Raw genomic sequence first — 13910 nt, forward strand, 5'->3', positions numbered from 1 at the left:
TTTCCAGTGCGGATACCTGTTAGGGATTTTTTGAAACATTGACCTAATACAGATTCTGATGTCCACATACATGACCAAAATACTAAATATGCAGGACCTAGAATATCTATGGAATAAGGGTCCAGATTGAAGTCATGAAGAATCAAGTTCCAAGACACCATCAATTATTTCCCATCTTAGTGAAAACTTAACCCAAGATGCAACTTCCTTATTTATAATGTGGAAATAATACTTTTTCATCCTATATTTAAAAGTCCAAGCAAGATAACACATAAAAGTTCCTGGCATAGAACGTGTGTACAATATGCCCCAAATACTAACAGTTCCCTTTCCCTTATAATTTAAGCAAAAATCTTGAGGTCATGTTTTGCCTCTGTGCCTAATATTTAAGAGTTATAGCGTGACCAGGGTGAAGAAAATGCAATTTGAAGAAAAGTCCTAGGAAACTAATGGTTTATCCTGTTCTCTCTTTTCATTCCAGTTCCTTTTGATATTTAAATATATGTTTGTACCTACAAGAAATTGATAAATAGCAATAATTGAATTCTGGAGATATGAAGGAGTGTTACTTTAAATATTTTTTATTATTGTTTTAATTTTGGTCATGGGCACCACTATTTTTAAAAGTTAAAGTATAAATGTATTTAAACACCTAGAAACAGAAAATGAATGAGATTACCCTTTTATGAAAGAGAAATGATAATTACCTCTCCCTCTTCAGTCTTTGCTCCTAACTGAAACAGAACAGAAAAAAAGAAACCTTCACTGAGCAGTTAGAGCATACAGCTCTCAAGGGGACCTATCTATAAATTTCCTCAAGATTGATCAAGAGAATAAACTACCTAAGACCCGTGATCTCAGGAAGAATGACTGAGCTAGAGATTTTGATGGGCACCATTTCTGTTTGCAGATATTATTTTACAAAGCACTTGGCAAACTTTCCCTGTGTCTCTCCTGCGCCTCGCGTGGCCTCCTGTGGCTCTTTTTCTGTCTGCTTCAGCTCTGAGCCTTGCTGCAGTGACTCCTCTCCCCCAAGTGCTTCTTCTCTGTCACACCCTGGAAACCAAGAACAGGGGACTCAGGAGTTTCTCTCCCTTCCGGAGCACCCTGGCTGCTGCTACCCAGCAGGGATCAAAGCCGGCACATATGAAAAGCACCCCTGCGGGGGGCACCACCCCAAGCTCCCCCGCCCCAGGCAGGTGCCTCTCACCCCAAGCTCCCCCGCCCCAGGCAGGTTCCTCTCCTCCCTTGGCAGTTTTCTCTCTGGTGTTCTTTCTCTCCTGGGCCAGCTGTGAAATCCACCCTTACCAAACCTTCCTAACAACTGCAGATAAAAACTCCAACTTCCCCTCCTACCTTTTCACCTCTTATAATTTGCTGTTAGGTAGCAGCCTCCCTGACACTGATTCAGGTAGTATTTCTTAGACCTTACTGTGTCCACTGTGCTGGACCAAGCGGTAGAGAAATGAAGGCCACCTGCAGTTCTCACAGAGCTGCTGGGCCAAGGAGAAAAACACACTGAGAGGTTTCAGGTGCTTCCATAAAGCGGAGCTCAGGGTCTTTTAAGAAATGGGAAGAGTGCAACAGTGGAGCCTCGGTTCACAAACTTAATTTGCTCCATGATTACGGGGAAGATGGCCGTGTTTATGTTTGTGTGCGAAGATGTCTGTGGTCCTGTCTGTTGCCCTCTACAGATTTTGGGTATGGAAGTAAAACTTTGCCCAACACTTTTGTTTGAGAACTGAATGTTTGCAAACAGAAGGGTTTGTGAACTGTGGTATTACTGTATAATATTTCTCAGATAAAGTGATATCCTGGCTAGGAAAAGTTAACCAGAGCCACAAGCTCTCTATCTGCAGATTCAATTCATCAAAAACTTAAAAAATACACTTTAAAAAAATTGTATCTGTACTGAATAAACACACATTTTCTTGTTGTTGTTATTTCCTAAACAATGCAGCATAAAAACTGTTACATGAAGTATTACAAGTAGGCTAGAGATTATTTAATCACGTGGGAGGATGTGTTAAGCTTGTACGCAAGGCTACACTGTTTTATTATGTAAAGGACCTAAGCAACTTTGAATTTTGGTATTCCTGGGAATCTAGGAACCAATCTTCAACATGTGATGGATCCTGAGGGATGGCTGTGTTTTGCCAACCAAAGGTTGAAGAGATGCAAGGAAGGAATTTGGGATAATAAGGCACCACAGACAGGTAGAAATCACAAGGGTGAGAAGTGACAGATGTGTCCTGTGGAAAAGTTGATAGAAGCAGGTCAGGATTGCTAGCTTTGTATTTGCAGCAGGGAGTTACAAGTAAAAGCAATGGGGAAAAAATCATAAAAACTTATCTGAGTCATATTCAAGAATTTAGATTGGACCCTAGACAGATGATGTCATGGATTAAAATCTGGTTGTCAACTTAACACCAGCTGAACTGAATCAGTATGGTACTAAGCATGCATTGCCCACCTGAGGACAGTGGCCAGCATGAAAAGGAGACTTGAAGTAGCATGGTGGGTTCTCCTAAGTGTTGCTGGTTGGAGTCTTGCTTCTCCTGGGGGAGCTTACCATGCTGGCTTCCCCAACACTGATTCAACCATTAACATGGGAGGAGCTTGAGACCTCCTTGTCGCTGAGCATGGCTGTGGCACTTTTCAGGGCAGCTCTGGTCCTTATTTTGGGTGTTACTTCTTGGCTCCGGTATAGAACCCTCAACCTACTGGCACAGCTCCTTCATCCTGCTGGTATAGACTTTCTGGCTTTCACTATCGCTGACCTTTGGGTCTTCCCAGTGCAGATCCATAAAACAGACTTGCATGAGTCATTATCAAGGGCACTAGATCTCCAGATGGACTTGGGGAGGCACTGTCATGGGCTCTAGGTCTTCAGATGAATTCATGCAGGACATTGCTGTGGGAGCCAGGTCCACAGCTGGATTTCCTGGGGTCTTTAGTATGTGGATAGATTTCCTGCACTGTCATATATTTAGCTAGGTGATCATTATAAAATAATACTATGTAATTGTTCTCCTTGCAACCGCTGACTACAACAGGTGAATAGCATAATATCCTTATGATAGGTTGATAATGGGCCCCCAAATCCATATCCTAAAGACCAAATTGTAATTATATTATCTTCCTGTGATAAAAGAAGGCCTTACAGAAGAGATTCTAATAAGGATTTTAAGAAGGGGAAGTTACCCTGGATTATCCCAGGAGTCCTTATAAAAGGAAGACAGGAGAATCAAAGAGAGGAGTGAAATGGGAGCTAGTATCAGAGAAAAGACCCTGTGCTTCTGGAGTCAAAGATGAAGGAGGAGGCTGAGGAACATGGACAGCCTCTGGGTATCAGCTAGAGTTCAGAAGAGGAACAAATTTAATGAGATACACACACACACACACACACACACACGGATTTGCAATGGCTGCCTGCAGTGTCAGGTGTGGAAGGATGCAAGAGTTAGTCTGTGTGCTAGAGGACAGGAAGATTCAACCACAAGTCAAAGGCCTGGAGCTCACAGCAGAGTTCCATGTCAGTCCAATCAGAAAGCCAAAGGGTCTGGGCTAGAAGCCTGGAGATGGACAGCTAAAAGCGAAGGTGAAGGCTGGAGCCCCTCCCAACAAGCAAAAGTGAGACTCCCTTCTTTCCCTTTTTATTCCACCCAGGCTCAAGCCTATTGGTTGGTGCCACCCACATCCAAGGGCGAGTCTTCCCTTTTCCGTAAGTCGGTCACCCAGTCACTCCCAGAACTATGCTGAACCAATCCATTGGACATTTCTTATTCCAGTTGACACCATGTAACTACCTTACTCTAGGAACTCGAAAAATCAAAGAAACAGATTCCCCTTTCTCTTCCAGAAGGAATCAGCCTGTGGAACCATTTCAGACCTCTGACCTCCAGAATTATAAAGATAATAAACATGTGTGCTTTTAATCCCCTGGATATGTGGCAATTTGTTAAAGCAGCAGCTGGAAACTAATGCCCACCTTGGAAAGGAGAGTTTGTGTGTTACTGTCTTGAGTCTACAACAGTGTCTGGCATAGAAGATGCTCAACAGATGTTTGTGGGGTAAACTTGGGAGGCCTGGCAATGAAGCACCTTAGTAGGAGAACCTGGGTCTGAGAACTCCTCGGTGCGCAGTGCCCTAGAAGGACATCATCTCTGCTTCCTGTGGTCATCCCCAGAAGCCCAGCATGAGCTTTATCTCACAGCAGAGACACAGCCCCAAGACCCAGAGTGGAACCAGCCTGCTAAGGATCAGACCCAGAGACAACACCCTAAAACCATCTACGGAAGTCACGTGTCAGCCCAGATTCAATGCACAGGAAAACAGTGCCTATCCCTTGACTGGAAGCAGAGGCCCAGGCTCACTGCAGAGAGCATGAACACGAAAACATAAACCAGGGGCACCATTGTCATCCATCACCCACCTGTCCAGGGGTTTTCCTTCCTTTTTCACTCTTAGCTTTGTAACTACCCTCATGCTGCAGTGACAATAAAAATTATAAGCGTTTATAAGGCACTCATCGTCAGGCTTTATTCTGAGCACTTCACGTATTAATAATGCACTTACTTTCTACAAGAAAGCTCCAAAGATAAGTACTGACATTATTGCTGTGTTACAATAAGGAAAATGAGACCTAGAGAGGTAGGGGAATTTACCCAATCCTCCGTACTGGGGTGGCAGGGAGAAGCCTCAGAAGATAAACTTCACGAAGCTGAGGGAGAGCAAGGCAGAACTAAATGCCAGTGCAAAGGATCCGAGAGCTTGAACGCTTTCAGCCTCCTATTGCAGGGAGACTGTCCTCTGCAGTGAGATTCAGAGGCTGAGATGAAGTTGTCTTGGAGTTGTTAAAGAGATGCTGGTACAATGACAGTCTCAGCCAATGATTTTAAAGCACATCAAATCATCTCCATTTCTCTTTTGGTACTGGTGCACTGCATTCATCATGGGAAAGCTATGAATATACACATGGCATCGTGAGCCTTTTTATTTCCCCTGTCCCTCCCTCCAGTCTTCCCCCAATCCCAACACCCTCCCCATCTCCACAGTCTAGCTCGGCATCTTTTATCATTGTGTGTGTGTGTGTGTGTGTGTGTGTGTGTGTGTGTGTGTGTGAGAAAGAGAGAGATGCTGGGGATTGAACTAGCATTCAAGGCACCGCTGACCCACATCTCTAGCCCCCTAACTTTTATTTCATCTTAAATTGTTTATACTTTGGGTTTCTCAGACAAGAGAAACAATGTGATATTTAACCTTCTGTATCTTACTTCTTTCACTTGGCATTATGGTCTCAAGTCATATCCATTCTCCTGCAAATGACAAAAATTTAGTCTTCTTGTACGGCAGAGCAGTGTAAATGTGCATAAATACCACATTTTCTGTGTTCATCTGATGATGGGCACATAGAGGCTGCCTCCAAGATTTAACCATCATAAATTGAGCTGCTATAAGCATGTTTTTAACTCTTGCAGGAAGAGATATAACTGGATCAAACTGAATCTTTGATTTTAGTTTTCTCAGGAATCTCGACCCTGATTTCCACAGTGGTGATACTGGTTTGCATTCCCACCAGCTATGTGGAAGGATTCCTTCTCCCTCACAGCTTCCCTAGCATTTGTTGTCATTTTTTATGGGAACAATTCCACTATTTAAGACTTCTCCGCCATCCCTATGAAACACATTTTATTTTAGTTCCAGCAAAATGTATCCAGTGATGATAATACCAGACACTGTGGACATCACGACCCATAGGGACTTTTAATTTGACATATGGACACTAGCCTAATAGGACGATTCTAGAAGAAGCACCCTGGTTCATTCTAGAGCATTTGATGCATGCTCTGACCAATAAGACACAAAGGTCCTCAGCCTTTGTGTCTAGATCTTGGCTTTCAAACTTTTCTTTCCTTGACTCAGTCACCTACACTTCCTTAGTCTCAGTTAATTAACCCTACCCAGCACTTCTCAGCCTTACCTTAACCCACCACATCAGACCTGATGATTCTGCAGGAAGAAAATCTCCATCTCTGATGAGTTCCTAGGTTCTGATTGTAGAGCCGTATGGGTTTGCTAAACACTGACCTCTCCAAGTAGAGGGCCCTTCACTGCATAGGCTAATTCTAAGCAGCTTAGTGAGTGTTGAAAGCCAGGTTCAGACTCACAAACTCACATTTTCCCTGGTGAAAGTGAACTTGGCCTGGAAACTCAGTCTGGTCGTACTGTTTCTATAGGTTGGGCATAAGCCTCACTGGGAGCCGTACCTAGAGATCTCCCCTCTCTTCCAACAATTAAGAGACATGGAAAAGTGCTCTCTGCCATCAGTATGATCTGCACAGGGGTTGAGGATAAACACTCTCAAGGTGGGAATAAAGGAGTGAGAGGTAGACAGATAGCAGACAGATAGACAATAGAAAGACAGATAGATGGTGGTGAGATAAATCTAAGTTTACATATTAGAAATAGAGGAATAAAAACTCTTTGTCATTCCTTTTACTCTTTATTTCTCTACCCAGACTATTTGAATGGGTCCAGTGGCCCAAAGATTGACTGAAAAAGTTTTCATCACTTCTAAATAAAGATACTCATCTAAAGGCCTCCAGGAAAACAATAGCACCAATATTTCTTTTTCTGGCCCACTTTGCGTTTCAATTCTTGACTAATTCCAATCTATTCGTGAATTTTACAGCCTTAATGACCTAAATTTTACAGCCTTAATGACCTAGGGTAGGTACTTTGGAGATAATAGTTAAGATGTAATTTCAGTGGATTTGCAATCTTTCCAAGTCTATCTGTTAGGAGAATTCCTAGTTGACTAGAACACTTTTAATCAAAGAATGCACAAAATAATATCTTAGCTACTCAAAAATACTCTTTTATTTTTCTCATAAAAATAATAAAATAGAAATTCAACTCCACAGTAGGCGATTCAAACAGCAAAGATAGGTCCATTTAGAAGTGTGAACACTACAAGTCTCGGTGCTCTTCAAGAGCCTCTGCTGCACACAGTCTGGACCGATGTGCTCAATCTAGCTGAATAAAGATTATGTGGGATTTACGGAGAGGGAATCGCAAGGCCGACTGCGTGTGAATTTCTGCACCTTTGGATTGATACCAGAAAGAGGCATTGTCGCGGTTTCATGGGATATTTCACAGCTTTAATGCACATTTTTGAGCAGCTATCAGCAGTTGCAAACTAATCAGCAGAGCCCGCCTGGTAAGCCATTAGAATCTACTGATCTGTTTTTTTCCCCCTCAGCTGTTTTTCCTCCCTGTGCAAGATAAGCAGATTTGAGAAACAACTAATTCAACAAATTTGATTTGGGCATCTTTAATAGGCTATTTTCTGCTATTTTACCTTTTCATAATTGCATTTGATGCCTTATCAAATGCTTGCCCAAACATTTAACTATTAAATAACGTCGAAGCCCCGTCACTTACACAACCCTTAGCGCATTTCCATGCCGTGCTGCTTTTCTCCTCTCGCCAATGGGCTGACACAGGATGCTGCTGAATGCATCTGAGGGCCTCGAAGAAATGACATCTGCTTGCAGAGGCCCCAAGCTCACCTCCTGGCAAACTTGATTTTAATTTAGGATACTGAGTCATGGCTTCCACAGCTTGGCCTGAGCTAAAAGATATTTTACAGAACAAACCCTCCTGTCCATTCTCTACAGAGGTCGAAGTCTATTTGGTTATTAAAAAAAAAAAAAGAAAAGAAAGAAAGAAAAATCTGATTTGTTAAAAATGAAATTTCATAGGACATCTCCTGAGAAATGAGAATTCTGTCTATAAACCACAATAACAACATCCTCACAAAATACAGATTCAATTGTGGAAAAGAGTTTAACTTTACTTTCTGAGCCATATTCCCAGAGTCCTTTTTTTTATTGGTAGTGAATCTACCTTGAGACAGAAACGGGAGGTCATTCATTCCTCTGTCATTCATTCATTCATAGGACCGTCCTAGATATTAAAGACAAATATGAGGGCCCTGTGGCCTTGGGCTTGTTACAAAGGGCCGAGGCCCTCTTTTGCTTCTTTTGCCAGACCTGGCTTTATCACATTGGCAAGAACTAAGTTATGCTCAGAGGGACACACAATTAGCTTTTCCCTAATTTAAATATGCAGTTAAAAATGTGAAGAACTTACTGGAAGATGAGTACGAGTAATACATGCTGATCACTTATCCTGTAGTTATTACCGTCACCCACAACGGGGCCTCGGTACGTGTCAGCCATTTTGATTGACAGGTATCAGATCCAGGATCTAAAAGCAAACAAAAGACTTATTTATCTGAAATAACCCCTTGACAGTCAATCCTGCTGCAGAAAATGCATAACTTTCGTGAACCCATCCATTTGTTCTTGCACTCACAGCTGCTATATGCTCTGTACTATGCTACATGATGGGAACCAAAGACCAAATAATGCATCCTGGTCCTAGGCTTAGAGAAGTTCACAGAGAGGCTGGAGAAAGCAGAAGCAATCAGCAGTTCTACACGGTATGATCAAACTGTAAGGGGGATGTTTCAATTAAAATCTGTATTACAGTAAATGGCACATTGCCGTTAATCCCCTACAGAATGTGCCTCCTGTCTTCGCTTATCCCACGTTCTTTCCACCTGCAGCAGCAGGTTTGGAGGTCCTCTTCCATGAGGGTCTTCTTGAGGCCTGATAAAAGCCAGTGATCGCTGCTGCTGGGCACTGTCCCGTGGAAAGGCGATTTCACAGAAATACAGCACCGCGCCCTCAGCCACTTAGTCACCAGAGTCACCGGCACTGTGTGACTTGCGGCTTCTTCAAAGCCGAAACAGCAATAAAAGGGAACATTCTGAGTCAACTCAGGACATCATGGCAGGCAGGACAGCTCAACTAAAGACGCTCAGAGGACTCCAGAATCACTTCAGAAAGTGGCCAGGAGGACGGGGTGAGTGTGTCGGAAACGAGGTGGAGAGTACTGAGGGACCTTAACTGCAATTGGCCCTTTGTCCCCCTGGATTTTAAAATTTAAACACTGAGTTCTATCTTAGAATGTGACAAGTGCCATAACAAGGGAACCGGAAACTTGTGATGCAGCGTTTACCATGTTTTCTTCTTGGTTTTTCACTTGTTCACTGCTTCTGTTGTCTGCCTTCCTACCACAGTGAAGTCTGCTGTAGAGGCTTGTTTTATAGAGCGCAACAGACAATACTTGGAGCTTATTGTAGGTCTGCCCATCCCCGTCAGGTTTCTTGTTTTATCGAACCGCTGCTGCCCTTCTGTCATTCCTGCTGACTTCCAGCCTGAAACTCCACTATCTCATTTTCACACAGTGAAAATTCACAAAATAAAGCTCCTTCACCCACTCTTTCCTGACTATTTCTCCAAGGTTATTTAAAACAAATTCTCATCAACCGGTAAACTTCAGCTTCCAGCCAGTATTGAGCAAAGGGTGCCAGATTTATTTATGCTTTCACATGAAACAGTAGGGTTCACGATACCACACAGATGCCAAGAAAGAATACTGATCACTAAACAAGGTTAGTCATTCAATTATTGCATCTACAGCCGTGAGAAGTTCCCAGCCTGTGGAGCTCAGGAAGCGAAGCCAGCAAAACTTGGAAGGCTCCCAAAATAGAGCACACGGAGTTAAAAATCTCAGGGAAGAGTGTGCTAGCATTTACAGGAGGACGTGCTCAAGGGAGGTTTAGAGAAAGAACATTTAAGCTCAGTAGAATGTACCCTGAGGTACTCATCTGGTATACTAGTCACAGTCTCTGGGTGAGGAAATCACCCAAGAACAAGAGAGAATGGATTAGCAGTGACAGTAATAAGCACCCACATAGACCAGATGAAAAACTAAAAATGAAAATAAAGCCCGCACTATTCGTTATGAATACAGAAGAGTCTTAGTATAATAGTAGTATATGGTAACTGAATCCTGCTTAATAAATATTAAAATTTTACCAACCAAGATGACATTTTTTTCCAATAACAGTGAGTCTCAACATGAAGCTCAAGAACATTTGAAAGAATACAAATAGATCCGGCACCCAATGAGGTACAAATAAAATGTCTAGCATCCAACCAAAAATTAACAGGCATGCAAAGAAGCAATGTAATCCACAACTAAGAGGAAAAAATAATCAATTCTGGTGCAGAATTGATGTGTGCTCTGATTAACACATAGGTGCACTAAAACACTTATTATAACTATTCTGCATCCTAGGTGCAGTAAAACATTTATTATAACTGTATTCTGTATATTCCAAAGTGAAGTAGAGATGTGAAAGGTACTTTGAAGATCCAAATAGAAATTCTACAGATGAAAAGTACTGTGCTTGACATGAAAAATATTTTAATAAAAAAAGACAATTTTAAGATGTGATACATACATATACCAACTCCTCACCATGACTGTATTCACTATATGTTGCAAACATGTACTACTAAAAACATAGAATGACTTGGTCAACCCAAAAGAAGACAGGGGAAATAAAAGACCAAAGAGATGAACAGGGAAAAAAAGGATGATTCATATTAACCACTTCAATAATCCAAGCAAACATAAATGGTGCAATTAAAAGGCACATATTGTCAGACTGGGTTAAGTGAACAAGATCAAATTCTATTATGCTACCAGAAGTGCAGTTTAAATATAAGGACGCAACTAGATTGAAAGTCAAAGGATGATGTTTTGAGAAGATCAAGAAAATTAATAAACCTCTAGCCAGATGTAAAATAAAAGATTGAAAATACAAATTATGCCAAAAATGAGAGACAGAACATAAGCACAAATTCTACAGATATGTGTTAAAATGATAATATGGGATTATGAACAACTTTATACCAATACATTCAATAACTTCCATGAAATGGCTAAATTGTTTGATAGACACAAACCCATCAAGTCTCTAAGATGAAACAATGACCTAAAAAAAGCCCTAGACTTACTGAAAAGTAGAATCTGGATTTCAAATCTTTTCAAAAGGAAAACTGGAGATCCAAATAATTTTAGTGGTTAATTATGCTAAATATTCAAAGAAGAAATAATAATTCTAAACAAATACTCCAGAAAATTTAAGAAGTAATTTTCAACTCAATCTTTGAAACCAAAATTATCTTGCTGAAAAAAAGAAAGAAAAACAAAAACATAAAAACACCACAGACCAATATCTGACATGAACATAAATGCAAAAACTCTTAAAATTATAAGAAATACTATCTGAAAGTTGATAAAAACACAATATGTGTTTCTGGTTAATCTCAGAAGTGTAAATTAGTGCAGTACTCTAAATTAGTTCATTATTTTATAATTAGTTTATTATTTTAACAAACTAAAGGAGGAATACTCATATGATTATCTTAGCAGACATAGAAAAAATATTTGATATAATCCAGATTAAAAACCCTCACATATGGGGCTGGGGACTAACCTCAGTGTTAGAATGCTTGTCTAGCAAGTGAGAGGCCCTGAGCTCAGTCTCCAGCACCAAAAACTTCAAAAATTGAAAAAGAAGGAAAAGGAGGAGAGGGAGAGGGAGGAGAAACAGAAGAAGAAGGAGAAGGAAAAGAAGGAGAAGGAGGAGAAGGAAGAGGAGGAGGAGGGAAAAGAAGAAGAAGGAGGAGGAGGAGGAGGAGAAGGAGGAGGAGAAGGAGAAGAAGAAGAAGAAGAAGAAGAAGAAGAAGAAGAAGAAGAAGAAGAAGAAGAAGAAAAGGAGGAGGAAGAAGAAGAAGAGGAAGAGGAAGAAGAAAAAGAAAGAAAGGAAAAAACCAAAAGGCAACTGGCATACAACACCTTCACAAAGGCAGAACATTTCCTCAGCCTGATAGAGGGCACTGATGAAAGCCCCCAGTTAACACCGTAATTAGTGGTGAAATATTCAATGATTTCTTCTTCAGATCAGAAACAAAGCAGGTGTGCTGGCACACATGTGTAAACTCAGTATCCTGGGAGGCTGGAGGATTGCAAATTGGAGCCCAGCACAGACAATTTAGTAACTTATCAGGCCTTATCTCAAAAATAAATAAATAAAATAAAAAATGAATAAAATGGACTGGGAATGTATCCTAATATGAAAGTCTGGATGCAGTTCCCAGTACAGAAAGAACGAAAGAGAGAAAGAGAAAGAAAGAAAGACCCAATCAGGACCACACTTCTCTTACCACACTATTCTGTATTTTACTGGCAAGCCTAGACAGTGCGTTATTGAAGAGGAAAAGAAAGGAAAGGAAGGGAAGGGGGAGGAAGAGGAAAAAGAAAAAAGATAAGAAAGAAGCAAGAAGGAAGAGGAAAAGAATAAGGGAAGGAAAGCAGGAAAGAAGGAAAGAAAGAATTAGAAGTGTAAGAAATGGAAAGGAAGAAGTAAAACCGCCTTTGTTCTTTGAAAATGAACATTTCCTTTACATGAAAGGTGCTAAAACTAATAAATGAGAGTTTGGAACAGGTATAGGGTATCAGATTTAGTTCTTCCCAGTGTAATACAACAAACATAAATGCAAATAAAACAAAACACCACGCCAGTGGTCTCAACCACGTACTCAGTAAAGGAGTCTACATTACAGGAGCAAGTATCACAGGGTCACTCCCTGAGAAGTAGAGGGACACACCTGAAAACGGTCCACAGGTGCACTCTGGTAGGCAGAGCAGCAGTTTAAGCGTGGACCTTCAGCCAATCGCATCAGCAGCTCTTCTGTCGGGAAACCTCGTCTTCCATGGCCTGAGCCCTCTTACCCACGAAGCAACCTAATAGTTCCATCCCCTGGACCCGGCTGCCAGGGTTCCTAATGCTGGGAGAATAGCTCTTTGTCTGATGCCTGCAGAAAGAGGTTAAGCTGCTCACGCCCACATTCCACATTCTTGGATCTAATGGCCAGTTCTCTTGCTCAGAGGGTTTCCAGACTAGAAGATCCAGTTCTCATTTTTCTTTGCTCCAGGACCCATTGGCTGGGCCTGAGAGCTCACAGCAAAGCCGCCGGCCTCTGGTAGCTGAGCCACCACTAATCCAACAGAGCTGACCCAGAATGTTTTTGCAAGGCTGTAAATTGAGGCACATTAATTAAAATCAGAGCTTAATCAAGATGCCAAGTAAAATATTTCAGATTCTTTACAAGAACTAAACCCAATCCTTAAATATTCATGGAGAAAAGAAATTTTTGTTCTCACTTGCTCAGGGAACCAAGGTAACTTGCTATCTACTTTCTGCTCCGTGAACAAGTTTTGAGCTCCTGTGCATCTGGGCTGATCACACTGCTACCAGCATCCTGAACTAAGTCTGCCGTCAAACTCCACTTTTTTAAAAACAACGGATCTGGCCAAAACGTCATCAGTCAATCCAGAGACCACAGATAAACTCATTTAACTGTGTGGAGACCAATGGAAGTTCTAGGAACAAAGGCTGGGACCTTCCAGGAAGGGAAACCTTAATATCTGCTAGAGGAAGAGAGCTTTACAGGACCAGGGCTGTATAAATCCTCTTCCTGGGAATGTTTTTGAAGGATGCCCAGAAAGACTACATTGTGGCACTGGTGGGGAGATAAAGGGTCCTGAGTGCAGGGTCCACCAACCAAGCAGAGGGGTTTTGCGAGCCTGCCAGGGTCTCCACCCAGCGGGTATTGGAGAGCTTAGCAAATGTCGCTTTGCTGGGAGTGACTTGATTCTATTTCTGTACAGTAAGCAAGGAGCTCTCTCCATCCCTCACACTGTACAGTAGAAGACGGACTCACTAACATGCAAAATAACATGTTATTCATGCATGAAAATACAAGCGAGTCTCGGGAAAAGCACAGCAGCATCACTGCTGCGGCATCAGGGGAAGTCAGAACTTTATCAGGGTTGTGAGGGACACAGGACAGGATCGTGGCAGATGGACATGAGATGGAAGGGACATTGCAGCTAAGGATAAAGAAAGGGAGACCAAAGCA

General features: G+C 41.7%; 1 long non-coding RNA gene across 1 annotated transcript in view; it reads right to left on the reverse strand.

The window, feature by feature from the left end:
- Window positions 1–12773, reverse strand: part of LOC134478162 (uncharacterized) — a 26922-nt gene extending 14149 nt beyond the window's left edge. The window contains exons 1-2 of the long non-coding RNA XR_010050645.1: window positions 12597–12773; window positions 8158–8274 (exon numbers count right to left, since the gene is read on the reverse strand). This is a non-coding gene — a long non-coding RNA (uncharacterized LOC134478162). The remainder of the gene's footprint in view (window positions 1–8157; window positions 8275–12596) is intronic.
- Window positions 12774–13910: the final 1137 nt, after the last annotated feature.

This window comes from Cavia porcellus, unplaced genomic scaffold (genome assembly GCF_034190915.1).
Source record: "Cavia porcellus strain 051 isolate PalLab524CR breed Dunkin Hartley unplaced genomic scaffold, mCavPor4.1 scaffold_1, whole genome shotgun sequence".
Classification (NCBI taxonomy): domain Eukaryota; kingdom Metazoa; phylum Chordata; class Mammalia; order Rodentia; family Caviidae; genus Cavia; species Cavia porcellus.